The following is a 26,829-nucleotide window of genomic DNA, read 5'->3' as shown; positions in this document are numbered from 1 at the left end:
ACTTCAGAGATCTCACTCTGATTTTATCATACTCTGGAGGGGGTTTAAAATATTTCAGAAAATAAACAAAATCTTTGTACCAACTACACTAAGCAAGCTTTGAATCTACTGTCATATCATCAACAGGTTCTGAAATTTTCCCTTCTAGATTATCATCCATGAAATTCAAACCCAACACTTTACAATTTTCTTCAGCAAGTAGTTTAGCTAATCCTTGAGCTTTGATTAGTTTAGTAGGATTTATCTCTAAATCAAATTCAAGAAATTTAGTCACCAATTTACTTCTCTTTCCATCAATATCACATTGAACTAGTATATCTCTAATAGCAGATGAAGGGACATAAGCTATCACTTGAGAATGCAAAATATAAACTCTCAAAGCTTTGAGAGCTTTAACTAATGCATAAGCATACTTTTCCAACATTTCATACTTTAATTCTCCATCTCTAAGAGCTCTGCTGAAAAAAGCTATGGGCGCTTCTTTATTTTTTGAATCTTTTTGTAACAAAATAGTAGCAATGGTGTCTTGAGAAGCAAATGAGAAGATTAAGAAAGGTTTTGAATATTCAGGACTTACCAATTGAGGTGCTTCAATGATAGCCTTTTTAATAAGCTCAAATGAATTTCTCGATTCAACTGTCCACTTGACTTCTTTATCCTTCCTTAGCATGCAAGTAATATGTTTCACCACTTCAGCGAAATTTTGGATGAATCTTTTGAGAAAATTGATCTTACCAAGGAAAGATTGAATCTCTTTCTTGGATATTGGAAGTGTTAAATCTTGAATTGCACTCTTTTTGGATCAATCCTCACTCCATTTTTAGAAACTATGTGACCCAGCATCTTACCTTCTTTGAGAGAAAAATGAGACTTCTTCGAGTTCAAGGATATACCATATTTTCTGAATTTAACAAATACTTGTCTCAATTATTGAAGGTCTTCTTGATCTGAAGCTGAAAAAATAGTAATGCCATCCAAATAGATGATCAAGAACATGTCCTTTTCTCCAATGAATGCAAAGTCCATAGCACGTTGGAAAGTAACTCCATCATTCATGAGCCCAAATGGCTTCTTTGCATACATGAATGTACCACAAAGAGTAGTGAATGTTGTATTTTCTCGAATTTCTACCAAACAGATATTTGATTGTACCGAGAAAAATCATCTAACACATAAATTTTGTCAGACCCAGTCACCTTTTGAAGAATATGTTCCATCTTCGGCAATGGATAGTTATCTTTCTTGGACCTTTTGTTAAGATTTCTGAAATCCACACACAATCTATTTTCACCACTTTTCTTTCTTACTGGCACTAGATTGGCAACCCAATCTAAGTATCTCAATGGAATAATGATTTTAGCATCCAACAATTTCTTCACTTCCGTTTCCATCACTGGTAGCAATAGTGGATTGATTTGCCTTAACTTCTGCTGGAAGGCTTTAGTACCATCTTTCAATGGTATTCTATGATCAAAGATGGATGTATCATATGTCTGAAGATCTTCGTATTTCTAGGAAAAAACATCAACAAATTCACAAAACAACTTGTGATATTCCATCTTTCTTTCATCTAGTAAATCTTTTGACAACTTCACAACCCTGGTTCTTGTGATGTACCCAAGTTGAAATCTTCTAATTCAACATCTTCTTCTACTAACTGTGGCTTGACTACAACATAATTCTGATCAAAAAGTTTCTCAAGTGGAATTAACCCCTTGGGAATATGATTCGTAAGCAGCTGTATGATAGGCTAATAAACAATCTATTTTTTTAAATTTATGGAATCTTGATGATCAACATCAACTTGTGGTAGGCCTTATTCTTCGTCAATATTTAGAACAAAAAACTCTTCAGCAACATCAATGAATTTTCTGCTCTCCTAGTCATCTTCAAAAACTTTCCAATGCTTAACATTATCAGGAAAGCGAGGTCTGAACCTAACTTCCACTTCATATTTAAACTTTATAAGCATTGGAATTTTGAATGAGCTGGCTGAAATAGAGAGTGAATCTATTAGAATGTTTCTTTCTCTTGGAACAAAAGAAATGTTAAAGGCCAGGAAGGAGTCCTCTACAATCTCCCATACTGCATTCCTGTAATCTCTAAGTCTAGGATGCTTAGTTTGATAAACATTTCTGATTTGCTGAATAGTAAGTTCAACATCTCCAAAAATGGAAATTTCTGATATATTCATATCTTTTTCATTTTTTAAGCCAATTAATAGAGCTTCATATTCAACCACATTATTAGTTGTCTCATATTCAAGTTTGAAAGAAAAAGTGAAAATTTCCTTCAAAGGAAAAATAAAAACTATCCCTGCACCAACACCTTCTTTGGAACATGAGCCATCAAAAAAGATTTTCCATACCTTCGATCCTTCATGACTGATTTCATGTTCAGCGGGCATTACAATCTGAAAATTTTCTGTAGGCAAGGTGGAGTCAACCATATATAGAATGCTTGAACCAACTCCAGTTGTTCTAGCATATATCATATGATTAGTAGGGTCTTTGTTGTCACTAATGATATATGCCAGGTGAGCTTCTCTGTAAAGTCTTCTTTGTTCTCCTCCAAAAACAAGAACAATAGCATAAATTAAATCCATTTGCAAGGTTCCTCCGAACTTTTTGATCCATGAACTATAAAGTAACATACCAAATCTGGGAGGCATATTAGCTACAACAATATCCATTACCATCACTCTCATAGGTAACTAAAAAATACTTACTGTAAGGTCTTTGATGACACCAAGGCAATGGAATTTCTGGGAATCAAAAGAATAGAGATCTTGGTACTCTTTAGTTATCTCAAGATTTAGCTCATCCATGACTACATTGGGCATTAGATTATGTGAAGCTTCAGAGTCCATAAGACAATTATGCAGGGCCTTTTCATGAATGTTCAGAGATAGATAGAAAAGAGGGGTAGTGTCATATTTTTCTTCTACCAATGGACCTAAAATAATAGTGGGCTTATCATCTTGAAGCTTAACAAAATCAAATACTACTTCAGTAGGTGAGGACTGACAAGCTTTCAATAATGCATTTTTGAAATCTTGATTTTTCATGAGTTCAATAAGGGGAACATGAATCTTGATCTTTTGAATCACATTTTCAAATTTGACTGAAGAGTGTGGTTTGTGAGAAATTTTTACCTCAAGTGAACGCAAACTAGATGCTACAAGAATTTTCAGTTTGTCAGGTTCGGTCACTTGTTTCTCTGCTAGAATATCGGATGCTACAGGAATCTCTAGTCTGTGATATTTTTCTACTGAGACTTTAACTGCATCTTTATTCTTGCTTGGTTTTGCAACATGCTTAGAAGTATCATCATTTTTCTTTGACCTGAGATTGTATCTACTTTGATGATCAGCTGCAATCATGGAATGATTAAGACTCACTTCATTATTCTGAGTATATGACGTGAAGTCTTCATACTTTGCTTGTGTAAGATAAATCATCCCTTATTTGTCTCTAAGACAATTTATATCAACACCTCTTTCCAACCCTTCATCTTCTTCTTCATCTTCAAATATAAAATTCTGCAAAGGAGGTTTCACCTTTTGATCATTAGCATCTCTTCTTTCTCTCTGTAGAATTTAAGGAGCATTAGGTCTTCTAAACTACTGTCTATTTGGCAAATCAAATGAAACATTTATGGTAGTAGATGGTCTTGATTCCATATTCAACTTAGAGATATCAATAGTGAATGATTTGACTATCTTAGTAAGCTCATCTAGCTTAGGATCTATGTCAGAAGTTCATGACGTAGAAACTTCAGCTTTTTGCTTTCTTTTTTCTCTGTCAATCCCTCCTCTGAGTCTATTAGCTACTAATATATTTGATTCTACCTCCAGTGCATTGTCCTACATTTTTGATAGCAAAGAAGACCTTCTTTCTCTTAACAGTAAGAAAAAGTCAGGATCAAAAGCACCAACATAAGTGATTTTAGCAGAGGCCTCAGTAGGCTTGATTTCAGTAGGTATCTTGCTATATATTTTATTGAATCTTTTGGAAAAATCAGAAATTGATTCTCCTTCATTTCTTTTGATTGCACCAAATTCTGTGATATAATACAAAAAATCTTTCTTGCCGCCCTATTTTCTTAAAAATGTATCATCTAGGACTGCAATTCCAGTGATGCTACAAGTTGTCAAAGATCTGAACCATTTCCTTACATCACCCTCAAGACTCTGAACAAAAACTCTCATCCAAACATATTCATGCTCAATGTTCAAATTATTAGCATAAGCATAAAAATCAGCAAGATGTTCTTCAACTGTTACCTCCCCTTCACCATTAAATTTAGGTATATACTTGAGATAATCTCCTGTAGGTAATGCACTCATAGGCTGAGGTAAAACTAAAGGAGCATACCTAGCAGCAACAATTGCATCCATTCAGTTAGGGGGTGGATTAGGACTTGCCATGGTTGGAGTTACTAGGATTTGTGGAATAAAAATATGAGGATTTTGAAGAGTAGATGAGGAAGCCTCAACACTCGATGTAGAGGTTGTTTATTGATTGGAAAATGAGACAGATACAATTTTTTTTGTAAAATCAGAAGACAGAATTTGTTGTACCTTTTCAAGAATATATTTTCAAAAACTAGAAACAAAAGAAACAAGATTTCGCTTACTCTTTTTGTTGATTAGCTTCTCAGGATTAGGGACTTGGTTTTTCAAAGGAGAATGTGGGTTTTCCTTGGTTCTAGCCTTACTTTGAGCCAAAAATTATACAATGGAGTCGCCAGGCGTAAAGAAGTCTAAAAGGACAACAGGAGCTATACACCTCAGAACTAGACTTATAAATTTGTCATTTACCCAAGGATAAACTCTAGTTCATGTCCCTGGTAGTGGTGCCAAAGATGTTTATGCAAGGAGTTACTCCTAGACTACAAAAGGAGTAAGCCTTACACATGATTTCATTTTAAAATTTAAAAGGTTTTCTTGAGTGGTGGGATGGCTTTTTGAAGGGGTTTTGAAATGATTGAGTTCCTCTTTAACTTTCATGCATTTGGAAAGTTGTGGCAAGCATAAATTGTATGGTTAAGTGAGTAGTATAGGGGATCAGAGCAAGGTGAACAGATAGTTGATACCTATCCTAAGAATACTGAGTATGTTAAGACAATCACCTCAAGTACGTAAAGCCTTATAGCAAACTTTGTTGTTTGATAAGGAGAATAACAGACAGAAAGTAGGAAAAAGTATAAATTATTTCAAAAATCCTTTGTGAAACCTTCACTAACAATTTCTACTTAAACTGATATTATGATTTACAGCAAACTGGATAGTAGATAAGTCATCATTAGATCCTATTAATGATTCTCACTCATACTATACTAGTTGCTGTAATTTATCATCTAAAAGATTAAAATAGACTTGACAAGGAAAACAACAATTAGGAATAAAAAACAGGTATAAAGTATCTCACAAATCCTTTGTGAAACCTTCACTAGCAAGTTCTACTTGAACACATATTATAATTGACAGAAAACTGGACAGTAGATAAGTCATCATTAGATTCTCTTAATGATACTCACTCATACTATACTATCTACTGCAAATTTATAATTCAGAAAGTTGAAAACAGGATATAGACAGACCACACATTAGATATGACTTGAATCACAAAATCCTCCAACATGAAGTGTAGAGAAAGATGTTTTATTAAGCTAAGTCTTCAGGTGAACCAAAATCCAACCTTGAAGTGATATTTACAAAAGGTATATATAGGGAGAGAGGCACCAACACCAACTCTCCTAAATTGGTGGTTCCAATATATTCTTGTTACATGAGTGTTGTTTAGACATTAATGAGTGTCTTTTAGACATTAAGATCATCTCCCATCGAATTAGAATAGAAATTACAGGTGTAGATGAGAAGAAGGGGAAGAATGATACTTTGCTGCTCGAAAACTAACTAGCTGCCCCTTTTGTTGCTAAAGTTTCTCTTTACGTTCTTGCCTATTGAATGACCATATGTCTTCATTAAACATAACCTTCAACAACCTCATAACTATCTCATATCCATCATATTTATTATCCCGATCGTTATGAGTTGTTGTCTTCCAAAACTGACCCGGAGGTTTTCTACTGATAGCTATATATTTCTGTTGTGATAGGTGCTATCGAAAATTCCGGTAATACCTGTAATGACAAAAAAAATGGAAACACTTTGAAACTTTCGATAGGATAATGTTTCCACTTCAAAATTTCAACAAAAATTCTTTAAAACACCCTTTCATCCTATGTGAGTTGGAGCCTCTGGAAGCTTATCGAAGTTAGTTTTAATTCTAGTAGATTTAGACCTTGTGATTTTTGTTATGTCTTCTTTGATGATGGTCTCTCTCCTTTCTGGTTTTTTTTGGATCTTTCTCCTTTTTGAAGACTCTAATGGTTGGTCCATGGGAGATTTGCCTCTTTTCTTTTTCAAGGATCTTCTGATTTCTACAATTGAGGTATCTTCAATCTACAACTTTGTAGGTTGTTCTTCTATAACTATTACTTCAGCTAGTAAACTAGGGTTATTTAGGGCCTTTTATTTCAGTCTGTATTTGTTCTTTTCCATAGTGTACCTCCTCCTAGTTCCAGCAACTAGTTTTAGCTCTTCCTTCTTACTTTTACTGGTTCTTGTATATGCTACTTCCTTTAATACTTCCTCATCAGAATCAGGAGGTTGGTCTTCTTGTTGCTGTTCATGTGCTTTCGTAATTTCAGGAAACACCTATGCTTTAGATTTCTCTTCAGATACAAGTTTTATTCTCCTAGTTATCATGTAAACCTTAGGAAATGGTCTAACAGGAGGAACCATTTTTGAGCTTTCAATTTTTTGGGCAGAAGAGATTTCTCCTTTCTCCTTTTTCCTTTTAGTTTTAGTAGTTAAAGGCTTCTTTTTACTGCTTTTGGCAGCTCTGCTCACATATTCCCTTCTTGTCTTTCTTGTGGAGTTTCCCTCGGCTAATTCAGTTGCTGTCCTCTTTGTTTGAACCAGTGTTGAAGAAGGCTTATCAATTTCTTGGGGTTTTGGTGTAGGTTGGCCTGCTCTATAAAACAAGAAATGGTCCCATGTCTGGTTCCTCTTTTTCAATTCTTCTTCAATGAGAACCTTGATAATTAGCTGATAATACAGGCTGTACTCGGATGCTTCTTGATGTGTTTGAATCTTGGCTGCCATTTTGGTTAGGTTCTTCAATATGGTAGATTAAGAGCCCTCATACTTGCCAAATGAAACAAAAATTCATATGGTACAAAAAAACTATTGTATATCTTATCTCACAAGTGAGGAAGATCTTAACCAGCTTGACTGTTTCTTCCCAAAATTTCTTTATATAACTACTCGGAATTCCTTTGACCCAGTTGGGATCTCGGTATTCATCTATGATAAAAGCATTCAGATCTCCTCCTGTGATAAGATGTCCTTTGAGCCACTTTTATCCTTCCCAGGGAAGGTTAAAAGCCTCTCCAATAGATTTTTCTGTAACCTACAACTGAAAATCTATCGAAAGTCTGAGAAAATTCATGGGCTACTCCTTGATGTGAGTATCCTAACCTCGTACAGAGTGGATACCAGCCTGTCTAAATGAACAACCTTCTTACCTTCGGATTAGCATCGACTAACTCAACTCCTTGGGGTTCAATTCTCTTGAGCTTTCCACCTTTCGTAGATATTGGTGCCATAGAATATTTGTTTGCTGATTATGAAGAATAGGTGTCAAAGTGTTTGAATCCTTACCCAATAGTTGTTGCAACTATCTTGAGTTAGACTGCCTAGAAATCTAGGATATGTTATGTAACTCCTTCATCAGTGTCTCCTTAGCTTCTCTTCAGAAATTAGAAATGGTGACATTTATTTCACTTTCGAATATTTGAGATGAAGCGATGATTCAATCTCCCATGTATATAATCCTTCCTGATTACACAAGATTTCATGTCATGATAGATAGCATGTTGTTGTAATGATGAAGTCAAGTTACCTTGGAGAGTCTAGCTGATCTACTACAGGTGGTAGTATGAGAATTTTGCAAATTTGGTAATTTTCCCGCATTAATTCGGATTGGCCAAATTTTTTTTTAGCATATTATGCGGAATGGAAGGAACGGCCATTGGAATTTAAATATCTAGCTGAGACTAACATTGCAGACACGCTATAGATTTTGGGAAACCCGAGTTGTTTAAGATGGGTGGGGTAGAGAATGGTTGGCTATGGCTATGGTTGACACCAAGCAAACATGATCAACCAAAACGATTAATGACTACCACTTGACTTGACTTAGGGTTTGTGACCTATCCAATCACAAAATCTCATGATTTGGATTTGATATTCACCTATCATGACACGTGGACAATCAGAAACGGTTTCATTTGCGGATTTATTTTTAAAATCGGGAAATGCTACCAGAAATTCTGGCAGTATTAGAATTTTTTTAAAGAAAATAGGAAATAAAACAATAACTGAAAGACTATCCAAAAAGCAAGGGAAATTGTCTGAATGAGAAAATCGGGTTAATTTTTTTTGGAATTTACAAAATTAATTGTAAAAATAAAAATTTTGAAACCTACTCATGACTTAGCCTAGAACTATGCTAATATACACAACATGTGGCTAGCACACAACATAAACACTCCAAACCAACCAATAACAAAAGCTGACATAGAGGTGTAGAATCCACCTATAGGCTCAAATGGAAACCAAGGTATTGCACAAATCCCAATGTCTGATAATGTAAGCTGACGTTGAACACAAGGGAAATCACTTAGTCAAAGACCCATGATGTGGATCGATGTTGAGCACAAGATCACCTATCAATTATTTAAATAGGGCCAGGGTGTGGGTCTAGTCCTACTCTTAGAGAAATTTGTCAGAGTTGATAAGAGCAGACCTGCTAGCAAGAAGTTAATGGAGACCTTATTAACCAATATGATAGAAGGACCAAATAATTGATGTGATACTAAAGATAAATTGACAAAATAGGTATGGCCGACTAAAAATGAGTCAAGAGACACCTTAGAATGGCTGGCACAGGTTGAATTTTGTTGAACAAAATTATGACTCATATGTGAATAAATGGCATCATAAAATAACTTTGTATAATTTTGCAATGCATGAGCCATTAACAAACTCTCCACATGGTTGGAATAGATAACCAACAAGAGGAGGACCGACTCAAGAAAAAGGTTATGGCTATCCTAAAATTGATCTAATTCCCATCCCAATGAAGGAAAGACTTATTTTGAGTGATTTTTTCAAGGGCGACATAACCGACTCTTGCTGCCATCAAATATGGAAGTAAATGTCTCGTTCCCACTCTTTTTGGAATATATAATTTTTTTGTATTTTTCACATTTAAATCTTGAAAAAGAATAAAATAATGCCTATAATATAATGGAAATAAAGAGTGTATTAAAATAGATGATCTACTTCTTGTGACTGGAACATTCCTATGCTTAATGCAAGGTGGTGAAACTCGTCATCAACGCTCAAAGGAATCTCCTTCCCATGGATAAAATGTGTCAAGTAGAAAAGGTAAATGAATGCATGGTTTGAACATGTAGAAGGTCATGTTCAAAAGTGGCTTATACACAAGTCTATATTAAGTTGAATGAAGGCAAAAAGGGTACAAGTAGTCAATATGGAATGCAATAATACAACTTAACGCATGGGCGCCTCTAGGGTATAAAGGTAGAATAATAGTGAAGGAGAAGAGAAAAGAGGCTTCATCACAAATTCATGGCGGGACTAAAGAGGACTCCCAAGCCTAAGAACAAAAGTTAAACATGGATTCCAAGTGACAATAGGGTACTATATAGGGCACCCATAATAAGGTAGGCTCTACCACACAAGTTATGACACTTCCAAGTAAAGAAGGATCTATGTTACATCTTAGTGGGGTTGAGACTATGACCAAGGTGGAAAATGAAACCGATAAATGCACAATGCAGCTAGAGAACCTAACCTATATGCTAGTTTCAATAACCAATACCTACATAATAGATCAACCATAAAAATGCTCAAAGGAGAAGTCCTCAAACATTTGTACACATAAGTAGGAACACTAGGAAAGAAGTTAATACATCCCATATATAAACTTTAGATAAAATCTTGTGTTATAGAATACAAAACTTGAAAATATGTACCTTACATATACAATACGGTGCAGGAAATCACACAACCTTGCGGCTTACACATAATAGTTCTTCAAGGCAAGGCCCTTGTGGGACTCAAGGCAACAACTCCTTTTGTAGTTGAAACTCATGGCTTCAAAAAGTTCCTCCTACGAAGGCAACTCAACTTCCAAGATATCATTAGAAATAAAAGGATTAAAAGAGAGAATGAAGGTGTCCCATGTAGCCATAAGAGAAATCACTCGATCAACTATCGGGAAAAAGTCTTGAGAAGTAAAATAATAGTTCAAAGTATCCTTCTCAAAAGATATTGAGCATTGAGGATACAATGTAACATAGTTCACCTATGACAGGGCAGGGTCTACTTGAACACTTGGAATATACCAAGGGGTACCCCAAATTAAATTCAAATTAGTAGGGTGATTATCACATGCGATATGATCAATAGTGATAATACTTCTATTATGAGAAAAATACATCACTTAAGAGGGTGAAGACACCACAACATTCATAACATAGACATAGTTATGCCCAAGTAGCATATTATAGTCTAAATGGCCCTCAACCAACACCATATTGATTAAGATAGCCTTCCCACCTAATATAATAGGAAATTAAGGAAGAACACCCATAGATTCACTAGGTCTTCTATCATTGGCTAAAAATTGACTATTAGCTGGCAACAACTTTGGAGAACCCAAAGCTTTCCAAGTCGAGCACGATATAATACTTGTAGAGGATCCTTCATCCACCATACATCGACGAACATTTTTGGAATTAACGCTAACCCTTATTTAGAAAGGTGCATTAGAAGGAAGACAAGGCTCAACAAGATTATCCCAATTAAAGGAGACACTCCTAGAACTTGGAGGGGGTACACTAGAAGAGACTAGCATTCTCCCTAGATCAGAAGACTCTAAACTAGAAATCAAGAAAACTTTGTTGTTAGGCATTTCAGCCGCCAAAAGCGGAGTGGAATCGGTCAAGGATTTCACTAGCTCGACCACTTAACGAACGAATGGTTTATTAGACTATTGAGAAATCATAAAAGATTCAGGAGAAAAACAACCTTCAGACTCATACCATAACCTTTGTACCACTGAAATAATAGGGAACAAATGAGTAAGATGGTCTCCCTTACATATATTACAAGGGAAATTGAGTTTATATCTTCTACGCCTAGGTTTTTGATCAACATCCTTTCCCCCAACATGACTAAAAGTGGTTGGTGGAGATTTTTCAACATGACTTGCAAAGGTTAGCGACTCTTTACTGAGAGAGATAGGACTTGTGCCCCCGATACTACTCATAGAAGCATGTGAGTAAACAGAAATATGATTCATAGAGGTAGGTGAACCATTACTAGTATGTCTTGCAGTGACTAGACTTATGCTCCCAGTGTGATTTGTAGCAGTTGAAGGCTCATCTCTAACATGACTAGTAGAGGTTGGTGATGATTCATGGATAGAACTATTCTTCTTCTTATTCTTCCTCTTTCTCTTTCTTTTTTTAATATTTGTTATTACAAGATGGAGGAGAAAGAGGAAGCCTAGATTTTGGTTGTGAAGAAGATGAACAACTATCACCCATTTGATGCCCTTGAAATAAAGAATTCTTACGATAAGAGTCAAGAACACTTGGAATATTTGGATTGGACCACAATCAAAATGGTAGTCCAAAATTCAATCCAGGAACATTCAAAGTGGCCATGAGGGGGGTACCAACGTTTCCAAAGAAGGGAAAAGTATAAGGAACCCCTTTTAGCGGGGTCCCTTGGTTGGCCTCCACAAGAATATTGGCCATACCCAGCTTATACGCAGATCCTTCCCTTAGGGGATTGTTCAAATGATATTTCAAGGAAGAGAGATGCACAATAAAACCTTTTCCCTTAAGGAGGCTAATCCAAACACCTATTCCAATGCCCTAAATGCCCTAGACCAATTGATGTATCTATGAAAAAAATAAATGTAGTTCATTTTAGATGAAGTGCTTGATTTTATTGGTTGTTATTTAGGTCACAAGTAGCGGAAGTGAAACTTATGATTTTCTGATTTTCTTTTTTTTGTTTGATGAAAAGTGATTTGTAGAAAGGTTCTACGAGGAACTTAATAAATTAAAAACTTATTTTTCTTTTTATTGTTTTTCATTCTCACATTTAGCATCCATTGAAAGAGACTAAAATGACTAAAATGAAAACTACCTTAACGCATACTAAAATACCTAAATGCAAGATTCTATGGAATTCTCTAAACAAACAAATGTGTTATTTCAAATACCAAAAGCCAAAATTTAACCAAACAAGGAGAAACAAATATCCAAGAAAAGATCTCCCACGTGAAGAAATTTCAACCTCAAACAAAGATTCAAACTTGTTGATAAATCAAAAGATAAAAAACAAAAAACAAAAGATAGAAAAGGAAAAAAGAAATGTATTTTTTTTTTCTTTTGAAGCACTTTAAAAAGAAAATTCAAGAAGGAAAAGAAATCAATCACCTCAAGATCAAAATCAATCAAAAAGACTCCAAAGTTAACCAGCCATAAACAATCACTGAGATGATAAGACCAAAGTGACTAAGAGATCAAAAGCACTTGAAGAACTTGACCTGAAGGACACAAAAAATATGCAGAAAACAGAAATATTTCAGATAACCAAAAACCTTCACTGAACCAAAATTGCAAAGATATTTCTTAAATAATAAAAAAGAAACCAAAGGAGTCAACTTCAAGAATGTGAAGAAAAGTAGAAAAAATATTGGATTATAAGCCAGTTGATAATAAAATCACTGTTCCAGAAGGATAGAAAAGTCAGACACTTCACCAAAAATGTCTGAAACCCAAACTTAAAATCCAAAATCTTTAAAAATTTCACACCCTAGGTTGAAAAACGCGTTTTGCAAAAGTAGACAAAGAAACTGACACCAACAAGAAGAAAGACCATTCCAAACTACAAATGACTTCAAAAGCACAAGAAAACCAGGCTACTCCCCAAACTGAAGGCAAAAATTTGAAAAAAATCAAATTTTCCTAAATATGTGCAACTGTCTATAAGCAGAATCGCTTGTACACATGACTATTTCTGAAGAAATAATCGTATACGCAAGTTTCTATAGAAGAAACGACATATGTACATGACTGTATACAATAAAAATCATCTATATGAATAAAAATATGGAGAAATAAAATGAATAGCCATGATCGAGAAGATCAGACTGATTTCCCATATAGACAAGATAGAAAATCCCATATCAAGGACAGAAAAACCCTTCTAGGAAATATGAGATTGTATTCCCTAGCAAAGTGCTTAACCTTGAAACTATGAATTAGGTTCTTGCACCATATCAGATTGACTGGGTTGTCATGGTCTTCTTTGAGCTACACAACATAACTTCTTTGGTGATTGACTTGTTCCATTGTCCTCTTGGTAAACTTCCTTCAACCTCGCTAATGATGGGAAATATTTAGTGTCATGTGATTTTTCATGGATAACACAAATATTGGCATCCCATTTTTGGTCATTTTGCATTCTTAACATTTCTACTTGTTCACTTAGATTGCCAATTTTTTTTTTTAGTTATCAAGAAAATTTTGAAGTTCATATTGACTTACCGATCTTGATGTTGATTTACTTACCCTTGGCCTTCCTCTTGAGAGGTGCCTGCATGCTTCACAAACTTCTTCAATTGGTAATTGGTATAAATCACCTCTACTCATGAGATAAAGGAGATAAATCTACTCATCCCTAAGTTTTTTAAGTAAGATCGTTTTTAGTGTGTCAGATCATAAATGATGTATTTTTTCCTTCTTAACATTATACATAAATATGTATATTAGGTCCTCAAGGCTCTCATGTTATTTTTTAATCATTCTAAATATTTATTCTTTAAGATCATGATCTTTATATTTTTCTAAGAATATATTTTGCATATCATGCCATGATATTATTGAATTAATCCCTAAACTCATGAATCATTTATCAACTTTATCCTTCAATGTTGTTAGAAACAATCTCAACTTTTGAATATTTAGTAAGTAACAATAAGATCTACAAAGTATTTTAAATTCAAAGAGAAAAGTTTCATGATCCTTTGACCTCATACGATGGAAGCTGGGAAGGAAAGATGGAGGGATGTTATTCATATCAAAACTGATATCATTATCGTGAATGGGAAATCCAAGAGGATCTTCATCATTCCCATCATCTCTATCCATTTCTTCTGCTTTCTCTGCCACCTCTTCTTCATCTACCTGCAAAAGTGGATGGTGATGTGGTTGTTATTGCACCACGTTATCAAGTGGGGGGGGGTTGTGGTTTGGAGAAGTATATTTTGTGTTTTTTATAAAAAAAATTGAATAATAATTCTATTTCAATGCAATTTTCTAAAATGAAATATGCCTAATGCATTTTTTTTTTGTTTTTTGAAGAAATGGATCAACTAGGGAAGAAAACAATGCATACCTTGACACCTCCCTGGTAATGGTCCCAAAAAGTGATGAGCCTCAGTATTGCAACACGAGTGTTGCAACTCCCAAGGCTACCAACTTAAATTATAAACCCGAGGTTCATACAAACCTAATAGGTGTCAGCATGATATGTGCAACATGCAATGTATCCTTTCATTGATATGATGCAATGAAGTGAATATCATGGAATCAAACCTACACTAATTGCAAAAATGGAAATTTTATCTATTTGTAGGAACAAAATGTTACTCTACTTTGCATAAATTTAAAGTTTAACCTAATTTCATGAATTTAAATTCTATTCTATTTGTAGAATGTAATCATTAACCTATTTGTAGATTGTAAATGCTACATCAAAAGGAAGCCTAGTCTATGCAGTCAAAATAACAATGTTGGAAATGGAGACCAGAACTTAAGATGCATGAAAAAAAATGAAATCATTATTTAATATCTTCATTAGAGATATATTTTTCCAAAAAATTTCATAAGGTGCTTCATGATGAAAATCATCATTATGCTCTTCAAATCATGAATGTGTCCACTAACCATAACTGTAGAGGTGAATTGCAATGGAGAAGAGGAAAGTATTAAGAGGTTTTTGGTATTACGAAGTCATGATTTTGGAGCTTAGGGGTTATTATTCAAACCTAAGGTACAAAAACCAAGATTTTAGAGTAGATATGATCAAGATTACATATGTTACATCAGTGCTACAAGAGGTGCTACATGAGGCCTTGTTTTCCAATAGTAGTGAGATAACTTGTCGAATGCCAAAGTAAATCAAATGAAAATGGAATGGGAAAAAAATTATTATTAAGTAGGATTTCATAAGACTCTATTACAGCTGGAATCACTCCAAAATACCCCCACTAACAAGTGCCAAAAAAAACAAAAAATTACTATAAAAACTAGAAATTCAAGAACTAGTGAGCTAGTTAACCTACAAAATTCGTAACCTAATCAAATGAAAATTATATGGGGTAAATTTTTTTATTAAATTGATTTTTTTATGTCCCAATTCAAGTGGAATAAAATAAAGTGAATCTCATTAACATGTTCTAAAAAATAGCAAAAAATTACTGCTATTTTGCTAGAAGGGACTTCGAGAAATTCTAGATTTGTGAACTAGTAAATTAATCCAAGTAGCTCAATGATGAATATGAGTTTTCAAAGTTGTTGTAAGGATGAATTGTGCTTGTAAATTTGTAAATAACCTGTGAGAAAACTCTATTCAATCATTTAACCAATATGACCCACAAGAAAAGAAACATGAATAGTAAATGCAAAAATAAGATATGCAAGTGAAGAAGACATTCAAAAGAAATAAAGAAATCATACAAGAGGGCTACAAGGCTCTTGATGTTCCCCAGCCCAAGGAAAATCAGATTCCTATGGATGAAACTGATATTTAGAAGCTAAAAATTGCACCAAAATTCATTATTTGAATCAACCTAAGTACATCCTTGCTAGAAATTGAAGAGGAGATGCTAAATAAAACTTTTATCCGCAAGAAGACTAATAAATACATGCATCTAGAGGAAAATATGAATTGGCACTTATAAAAATTAATGAGCAAGAATTCTCCTTTAAGGGAGTTAGCTTTCCCCTCCAAAATCCCTTAAAATGTGGATCTGGTTCCTAACACTATGAATCTTCATTAAATGCCAGAGAACACATTCCTATATTTTCTCAATTAGTGGAGCTCCAAAATTTGTGAACAATTTCATGATATTCAATTCATTTATTATCCAAAATTGTTCCATACTATAGTAGGGAGCAAGTCCCTATACTATCTCATTTATAATTTAAGCCATATCCTCTCAATATTCTCCAAAAATGAATAATAATAGACACTTAATATCAAATTATCTCTAAACCTTCCTAAGAACATATTAAAGCTAAAAACAATTATTAAGTGTATAAGAAGAGATTTAATATAGACTTTATGTTCCTAGGAAACGTCATATGGGCCTTAATTTGTCTCTAACTTGGAGGCCCATCAAAATAGCTAAAGAATTAAATGACATGCAAGGAATCTGAGTTTTATTAATTCAAAAAGTTGATTGAAGCAGGGTGCTTGTAGAAGAATAAAAGAGGAGAAATAAAGTTGTGATAGAAGGAGAGAAAGAAATCACTTAAGGAATATTGGTGAATATGTGAGGAGTCATATTTTTAATTAATTTGACGTTTTTTAGACATGTATGTATAGAAAGAAGATATGTTGCGACAAAGGTGACAACAAACAATTGTGATAGAAGAAGGGAGTTGGCACAAAACTCTCAGAAGAAAGTTGTGGCAGGAAGATTACAATAGGGACAATGTTGTAAGGAAGCTTCAGATAGAAACTGAAGAAGAGATGACAAAGGATAGTGAGAAGACATGCAAAAACATGGAGCAAGTAGTTCTCATTTGGTTCCGAGAGGGAAGACTAGAAAAGTTTCAAAATACTAATCTTAGATGAGAAGAATCTTGGTGAGGTATTGTGTGGTAAGAAGAGGAGAATTTTGCTACTATGGAGGTTGGTAGTAGCTCATAGAAGAAAGATTGAAGAGGATGAATTCATTCAGTGGAATGAAGAGTTTAGAAGGAAGCCACGACAAAAAGGAAAAGGATGATAGAACAAAGCCTACGAGACAAGAAATGAGTGAAGAATAAAGGAGGAGAGAATTAACTAAGATGAAAGCACAACTCAATGAATTGAAGTAGTAGTTGCAGTAGATGACAAACCAGTGGAAGTGGAAATTGTTAGAAATATTGAAGGAAGGTAATATGTGGGAAAAAGAGTAAAGTGGCCTATAAAATAGTTGTATGTTGAGAATTTAATTTAGAAACTAGAGGAAGAGAAAGTACTCAAAGTAGCATATTATGAAGTCAGATAATCCATTTGTGAACCTGAGAAAGAAGCAATCCTTGGAAAGGAAGATGATGATGGAGAGATTTTAGAAGCAGTGTTTGAGACTACACCATATCATGATCTTCATTTTTGTAATTACATATTTGTAGGTGGAGTAGAATAGATGATGGACATTCCATAGAGACATAGGAATGTTGAGGAATGACAATAGGTGTTAGAAGAGTTTGAAGATGAGTAGTTTTAGGAAACTATCTAGGAGGGAGAAGCTATGACAGAATTCATGATAAAACTCTTCAATGTTGTAGGATGACACTCAAAGGTATGATTAGGTGGGTTTGTTTGTTTTTGATAATTATACTCTTAGTTATTTTTTAAGGATTTATAAATCTTTTGAGAGAAGGAAATGAGAGATTGCATAATTTGTAGAATGAATATAGTAAGGAGGAAGTTGGGAAGAGTAACCTAGCTCAAGGAAATAGTTCAACAAAAGCTATAAGGATTCAGGATAGAGAAGGAAGTTTGGAAAGAAGAAGAGAAACTTTGGAGACATAAATTTGAACATTAATTGAATATGATTAGGAAGAACAAGATATACGTAAGGTTGGAAATGAGATGGCTATTTTTGAACACAATTGCTTCCTTTATGAGGATAAAATCAAATATATTGAGGGAATGATCATTGATATCCAAATGGACTATGAAAATAATTTAGACAAACTTGGAGGAAAAATAAATGAAGCAACCAAAGAAGAATCTCGTATTTTCAAATATGAATTTTGGTGTGTTTTTTCACACTTAATAACCGATGGCCAATAATCTCACGATGTGTTTATTTAGGCAGAGGAAGAATAGAAACTTGTGGAAGAGATGGTTGAAATGGAAGAGCTTTGTGAGAATTTGTTTATGAATATTGTAGATGGTGACGTTCACAACAAGGTTGAAACTGAGAAAGCTTTAAATGAATTTTCATCATCTTAATGATATTGTGTGAGTGTAGGAAATGAAGAACTACTTAAAATGCGTATGCTTGAGGAAAGTCTCATGCCTAAGGAAGAAAACAAAAATGAAACTGGAGATGAAACTTTCGAGGAGTGGCTAGGAGAACACCTGAGTGATGGATGTTGCATAGTGGATGAGGACACAATTAAATGTGATTTTGAGTTATCTAAGTAAGTTAATTATCTGAAAAAAATGATGGAGGACCAAATAATGTACATTCAGTCTTTAAAAACATAGTTGGAGGAGGAAGGAAATGTGTTTAAAACTAATGACGAAAATACTACCAAGTGTGAGAAGTAAAGGTATGGACAGTTGATTGATAAGAGTTTTATAACTCTTGCAATGAGAAATGATATGTAGGAGTCAAAGGATAGAACTAGTAGGAGAATTCAACCAAAGGAGGGAATTGAAAAAGTAATTGATGAAGTGTACTTGCTGATGAGAAGACCATCCAGGAGAAGCGAGTACAATAGAAATAAAAAGGAAATCAGTAAAGAGGAACAACTGACAGAGGAAATTTGTGTTAGCATAGCAAGTGGGAAACAACAACACAAGGTTTGGAAGCCTAGAGAACCATAAGAAGAAAAAAGAAATCATGAACACAACTAGGAAGGAGACTAGTTACAAACTAAAGTGTTTGATCCAAGAGGATTTCAACAACATATGAAAACACATGGTTAGGAGACTGTGATTTTTTTTTCACCTTCGGAGTATGATGCAAGAGAATATTACCTCCAAGTTGATTAGGATAATGGTATTTTCCTTTACCAAGGGAGTTGGTTCCCAATTGTGTGGAATTATTTTATTTTACTGTATTTTTACTAAATTTTTAAAATAAATGTATATAATTGAGGATTGATGTAATTAGATATTCTATAAAAAGAGAGATCTTGAGAGTATTTTAGAGAGTTAGAGAGATTTTATAGTTAGTTAGATTTAAGAGAGGATTATATGGACCTAAGAATTCATATATAGGGATTTGTTGAGAAATTTATGGATTTGAACTATTTCTAGTTCAAAGATTCTTATTGTATATGTATTTTCGTAAGCCAAATAAAAGAGGGGGAGAGTTTGTAGAGGAGTGAGTGGTGTACAAGTGAGAGGCTTTAAGTCAAAACTTGGCTTAGTGCTAGAATGGGCCAAATGTTGTAAATTAGGTCAGAGAGGGATGTTTGTAAATCTGTACCTATATTTAATACTATAATATTCTTCCTAGTTGTTAACCCATGTATTTTATGATCATATATGTGAGACGAATCATTGTAGGAGAAACCAAGCTTAAGAGGTATCTATGCCTTCATATTCGTGAGAAATATCAATCTGAATAGTTGCATATTTAGGATAATTAAAGCTAAGGAGTGATAAATGTTGATCGTTGATAAACAAGGATCAACAATCCATTAATCTGAGAAGGGTCGTACAAAGGTATTCGTAAGATTGCATAAGTTCCACAAAGAGAGTGCAATATGAATAAGAGGAGATGCAAAGGCATTTTGTTGAAAATGAGAGCCAAATTAGATTAACTTCAGAAACTAGAGCTCAGAAGGAGTAATGAAAATTGAGATCTAAGATCAAAGGAAGAAAATCAAGCATTGATAGTGTCGAGAAGGAAGACAAAGAGTGTAGGGGACTGAGAATATTTAAGGGTGGATAACACTAGAAAACAACCAACACATAGCCAAATTTTTGTTTTTTAGAAAAGTTTGTCAATTGACAAATCCAAGGTTAATTGTTGACAAAATCCCTTAACATAATTATAGCTCGGAAGACCTGAAATCCCAGAACCTTGTAAATCATTTAAAGTTAGCACAAATTTCTAGAATTCGTCATTTGGCAACATTGAGATAAAACACTTGACAGAGCTGGGAGATGGAATTTAAAATGTCAGGATAGAACCCCGAAATCCCATAATGTTTTATGAATTGAAAATTGCAAGAGTGTCGAGCACGAGGGATCCATAAATAGATAGAATATTTTCCGTTACTCGAAACCAATTTTTAATAGAATCTCGTGATGAAGATTTGACCTAGAATGTTAAAAATCGAGAACCCGTAACATATTATTAATTGAATTTCTAAAATGTGTTGGGGTACTTGGTGGGGTGACAAGAAGAATAGGTAGAAGCATAAACATTGTTAGTTATAAGGTAAAACTGGTCCAATAGAATATAATAAAAATGAGGGGCTATTAAACCCAACAACTCTCATGACTCATGTTTTAAAACCAGTGGGTCCCATACCAGGGAGGTCAGAACCCTGTAAGGTTTTAGAATTATAATTTGAAAAAGTTATGGGCCCACAAGGTTACGTGAGTGGATGTAGCACTTGGTTACAACACTTAATGCATGGAAACACAAATTGATAAATTAAAAAGGATTAAGAACTTGGTTTTGGTGTCTATTTAGAAGGACTTGGCTGCAAGACTATGGAGAAGATTGGCTTCCCTTTTTAGCTCCTCCAATTGAAATTTTATAGGGAAAGATAGCTATGATCCCATAAGGCGCTACAACAAGGTTGATTGAAGCACCAATTTGGACAGAGGAATGGGAGTTGTGGATTTTAAGCGAACTTGACCTTAGATACGGGTTTGGGCTTGCATCAATCATGGCCAACAACATTTATTTTACGGTTTATAATATTTATCTTAGGGTTTATATACCTCGGGTTTGTAATATTAATCCCTTAGGTTTAATATTATTCATTTGGTTTTATAATCCCTTGGGTTTATTATTTCCTTGTGTTTATAGTATCAATCACCTTGGGTTTATTAATCTAAGGGTTCATATTATTAGGGGTATAATATTTTTCATAGGGTTTAAAATATTAACGTTGGGGTTTAATACAAATCCATTGGGTTTATAATGATTTTCAACCATAGTCAACCATGGTCTAATGTCACATTGTGACAAATATTGTTTTAAAATGTAAATCAACCATGGACAACCATTGCCAAGCATTTCCGACCATGATTCAATGTCACATTGTGACAAATATTATGTCAATATGAAAATCAACCATGGTCAACCATGTTTCTTTAGCATTTATAATATTTATCTTAGGTTTTATATACCTTGGGTTTATAATATTAATCCCTTGCGTTTATTAATCTAAGGGTTCATATTATGAGGTTATAATATTATTCATAGGGTTTACAATATTAATATAAATACCTTGGGTTTAGAATCATGATTAACAATAATGAACCATTGTCCAATGTTACATTATGACAAATATTGTCTCAATATGAAAATAAACCGTGTTCAACCATTGTCAACCATCATCAACCATGGCCAATCATGGTCAACCATGGTCAAATTCCACATTGTGAAAAATATTGCCTCAATATTAAAATCAACCATGGTCAACCATGGTCAACCATCTTCAATCATTGTGAACCATGTGCAACCATGATCCAACGTTGCATTATGACAAACGTTTTCTCAAAATGAAAATCAATCATGGTTAACCATGGTCAATCATGTTTTATTATGGTAAATCATGGTCAATATGAAAATCAACCATGGTCAACCATCATCAACCATGGCCAATCATGGTCAACCATGGTCAATCAAGTTTAACTATGGTCGTTAACCATGGTCACATTGTCACAAAGATTTTCTCATGGTTCAAAGTAAAATTGTCACTTGTCATCCATGGTCAACCATGGTCCAACGTCGCGTTGCAACAAAGATTGTCTCAATATAAAAACTAGCCATGATCAAACATGGTCAATCATGATCAAACATGTTACAAATTTCCATTGTGACAAAGATTCAATGTTATTCCCTTGGGTTTATAATCTCTTGCGTTTTAATATTAATCCCTTGGGTTTATAATATTAATACTGAAGTTGATAATATTAATGTTATGGTTTAATGTTTATTTATGGTTTATAATATTTATCTTAGTGGTATCCCTTCAGTTCATGGTTCATAATATTAATCACTTGGGTTTGTGACAACTATTTTCTCATAATGGGAATCAATCATGGTCAACCATGGTCCAATGTCTCAATATTAAATTGTTATTGAATTCAACCATGGTCAACCATGGTCTAATGTCTCATTGTGACAAGTATTGCCTTGATATGAAAATCAATCATGGTCAACCATGGTCCAACATCTCAATGTGATAAAGATTGTCTCAATATGAAAATCATCCATGGTAAACCATGGTCAACCATGTTTATTTTAGGGTTTATAATATTTATCTTAAGGTTTATATAGCTTGGTTTTATAATATTAATCCCTTGGGTTAGTATTATTCCCTTGGGTATTTAGTATTAATCCCTTAGGTTTATAATCTCAATCTTGTGGGTTTATTAATCTAAGGGTTCACATTGCTAGGGTATAATATATTATTCATAGGGTTAAAAATATATATTTTAGGGTTTAATGTATATCACTTGGGTTTATATATCAACCATGCTCCAATGTCACATTGTGACAAAGATTGTGTGAATATTAATATCAATTGTGGTCAACCATGGTTAACCATGTTTGTTTTAGTGTTTATAATATTTATCCTAGGGTTTATATACCTTGGGTTTACAATATTAATCCCTTGGGTTTAATATTATTCCCTTGGGTTTTTAACATTAATCCTTTTGGTTTATTATTGCCTTGTATTTATAATATCAATCCATTGGGTTTTTAATATAAATTCCTTGGATTTACAGTATTAATAATCACTTACTTTTATAATATTAATTCCAAGGTTTGATAATATTAATCTTTGTGTTCTCAATATTAATCCATTTGGTTTTTAATATTAATCCTTTGTGTTTAATGTTATTTCCTAGAGTTTATAATATCAATAATCTATTTTCTTAATAATATCAAGTTTATTATATTATTGTTAATATCAATAATATTATCATATTATTATAATATAATGATAATAATATTTTATAAGTTAATTATGATTATTGTATTATTATTGTATTTATGTATTTATTAATATCAATATTAATATTAATATTAAATCCATATCCATTGACGCCTATCGACATGTATCAACAACATTGATTAGTGTGGTAGTGCTAGTTTATAGTTGTTCTTAATATGCTATTTGTCAACTTCATGTTTAGCAAGATGTTTTAACCATTACATATTAATAACCATCATAGCCTTATAACAAGTCAAGGTACACATCAGAAAATGGAATAAGGTGGAATTCATAAACATATTTCAAGAAAAAGAATCCTTAGAAAAGGACATGGAATCCCTTAAATAGGAAATAATTCTTCATGTTCACTTAGAAGACACCAACATTCAAGAGGCTCACTTATCCCAGCAATTTGAGGAACATTACAGGTGGGAAGAAATCTACTAGAAACAAAAATCAAGAATTCATTGGCTCAAAGAAGGAGAATGAAACACCTCCTTCTTCCACAAATCCACTATCCAACACAGAGCCAAGAACCAAATCTCTCTCATCATAATGAAGTCTAGAAACATTGTGGAAACACATGAGGAGATTGAGAAAGAGTTGGTAAACTTATTTTCTAATATTCTCCAAGAGCCTCCCTCATAGTGCATAGAGGCCATATCACAAATAGCCGCCAACATCCCATATCTAGTCATTGTTGACAATAATGTTCCTCTCATGAGACCTATCTCATAATCTTATGTCTAGGAAGCTCTCTCTCAAATGGAAGATAACAAGGCTCTAGGCACTGATGGTTTCATAGTCTGCTTCTTCAAAATATGTTGGAAATTCCTTAGAAATAAAGTCCATGACATCATGGAGGAGTCCAAAACCACCAAATTCATTATCTAGACCTTCAATGCCACTTTCCTAACCCTCATCCCAGAGGAGGAAAATGAACCATCATCAAATGAATACATACCTATAGCCTTGTACAATGTTATATACAAAATCCTAACCAAAATCATAGCCAATACACTCAAACCTATCCTTTACCTTCTCATCTCTTTGGAACAATTTCGATATGTGGAAGGGATGAAAATTCTTGATGGCAACATCCTCACCCATGACCTCATCCACTCCCTCAAAACCCTTAAGAAACCTCGCATGTTGCTCAAAATGGACATGTCTAAAGCATTCGAAAAACCAAGATGGGACTATATGAAAAGCCCTCTTCATTCATTCATATTTTCCCTCATTGGAGTCAATGGGCCTGGTCTCTCATCACAACTGCCTTCCTTTCCATTATGGTAAATGGCTCCCCCTCCAATACGTTTCTTACTTCAAAAGGTATATGTCAAGGATACCGCCTCTCCTTGTTTATGTTCATCCTTATGGCAGAAGGTCTGAGATGCCTCATCCATGTTGTGAAATCTAAAGGGACCCTTTGTGGTCTCTCTATCCACAATGGCAACACCCACACCCATTAGTAATTCATTGAAAATACACTCCTCATGAACCACCCATCCATTTAAGAAGCCAAGGAAATCAAAGTTATTCTCAACCTTTTCTACTTAACCTTGAGTATTGATATCAAAATTGAAAAATCACAAATCTTCTTCTTGAAAACCCCCACCATCACCCAATGGAACATATAGCGAACCCTTGGCTTCTCCATTACCTATCTCCACTCCAAATACCTTGGAGGCCCTCTCACCCATTTTTCTATCAATCACTCCGCCTGGAGGGACCTCTTAGAGAAGTTGACCTCCAAAGTCAATTTTTGGACCCATAGAGCACTCAATATAGCTAGCTAACTTATTCTTCTTAGATTTTTTCTTGAAGCTAAGCCACTTTAGCTTTTTCAGTCCTAGATTCCCCAAAGGGGTCTTGAAAAGCATCATAAATATACATTGATCCTTTTTCTAGGGACAGGAAGATCTCAAGAAAAAATGGCCTCTCATCAAATGAGATATCCTATGCCTTCCCAAGGCTTTTGGTGGGCTTGGTCTATGAGATCCAAAAATGGTCAAAAAAGTCATGGGAGCCAAAATTTGGTGGAAGTGGATCAAATATAAGCATGAAACATGGGAAAAACTTTAGCATTCCAAATATGAAAATTATTTTCCATATGAAGACTTGATCTAACTATTTCACACCCCGTTTGGCTCTTTGATTTGGCACCTAGCCAATTAAAATAAGGAACTAATACATAGGCACAACAGTTGGGAGGTCTGGGATGGACACTCAACAAACTTCTGGAACAACTCTTAGTAGCAACAACCTAGACTTGCCTCTTCCCTCCCCACCTGTCTCACTCACGCTTAATCCCTTAGCACATGACTCCTTTCTATATTTCAATTCTAGGAAAATATTGATGACCTAACTTGTCGCAACTGGGCCCCAAACATTCTTTTCCCAAAGGAAGAAAATGATCATAATTCCTCCCTCCTCTAGTGTTAGTTGGCCAAAATAAAAATAGATCAAAAAGAAGGAAATGATGTTCATCGATGGGGGTATCAGAACTAACAAATTTCTTAGTCAAAGAAGCCTACAGTCTCGTCATTCGACCTATCATCCATTAATAAGACCCCTTCTAGACTAGAATTATGAGCCTGAATACTTGGCCAACCATAAAACATTTTCCATGGCTCCTATGTAGATGCAAAGTACCCACATGGTATAATCTAATCACAAAATTCTTCCAAAGGACATCCTTTTGCACTCTCTTTGGAAATCAATAAGAAACCTTGGACCACCTTTTCCTCTCTTGTCTATTTACCAAATGGTTGTGGGATAAACTTGAGCACAGTTTACTCTAACACATAGAAGAAAACATATTCATAGCTAAATCCTTTAAACAATGGCCAACCCCTCCCTTCAACAATCCTATCTTATCCTACATGGAGACCACAACTTCTCTCTTCTCGGCTTGAGAAATCTGGAAAGAACACAATCAAAGGATCTTCAACAACACCTGTAAAACCCCCAAATGGAATCTAGCTAGTTATTCATAAAAACATAGAGGATTCAGTAGAACTAATCAAATGGAATGCCTAGGAATTCCTTACCTCTCCACATGAAAATAAAGACCTCAATTGGTAGAACGTAAAACTTCCCAACCTAACCTTCGATCTCTTTCCCTCCTCACCCCTACCATCCCCAACTTCCAGGTGTCCCCCTCCTCCCCTCCACTTAAATCTAACCTTTGGTGGGGCCTCACAGTGAAATCAGGTGATGTTAGCATTGGAGGAGTCTTCAGGGACTACACTAGATAGGTTATTCAAATTTATAGGAGTTAGATTGGATTTGAGAGCAACAACATAGTTGAGATAAATGCACTCATTGAAGGAATCTAGATAGCTCAAAGCAACAACCTCCTTCCACTCATAGTCGAAGATAACTCTCAAGTTATCATAAAAATCTCCAATAGCATCATCAATGGCTCTCCTCCCACCAATTAAGCCCTCAATTGGTGGATATACTATCATGTTCAACATTAATTAGCTCACATCCTATCTAACC

This window comes from Pinus tabuliformis, chromosome 4_2 (assembly GCF_031772625.1).
Source record: "Pinus tabuliformis cultivar Carrire ecotype Pingquan chromosome 4_2, CPIR1, whole genome shotgun sequence".
Classification (NCBI taxonomy): Eukaryota; Viridiplantae; Streptophyta; class Pinopsida; order Pinales; family Pinaceae; genus Pinus; species Pinus tabuliformis.
Note: the sequence above shows the minus strand (reverse complement) of the source record.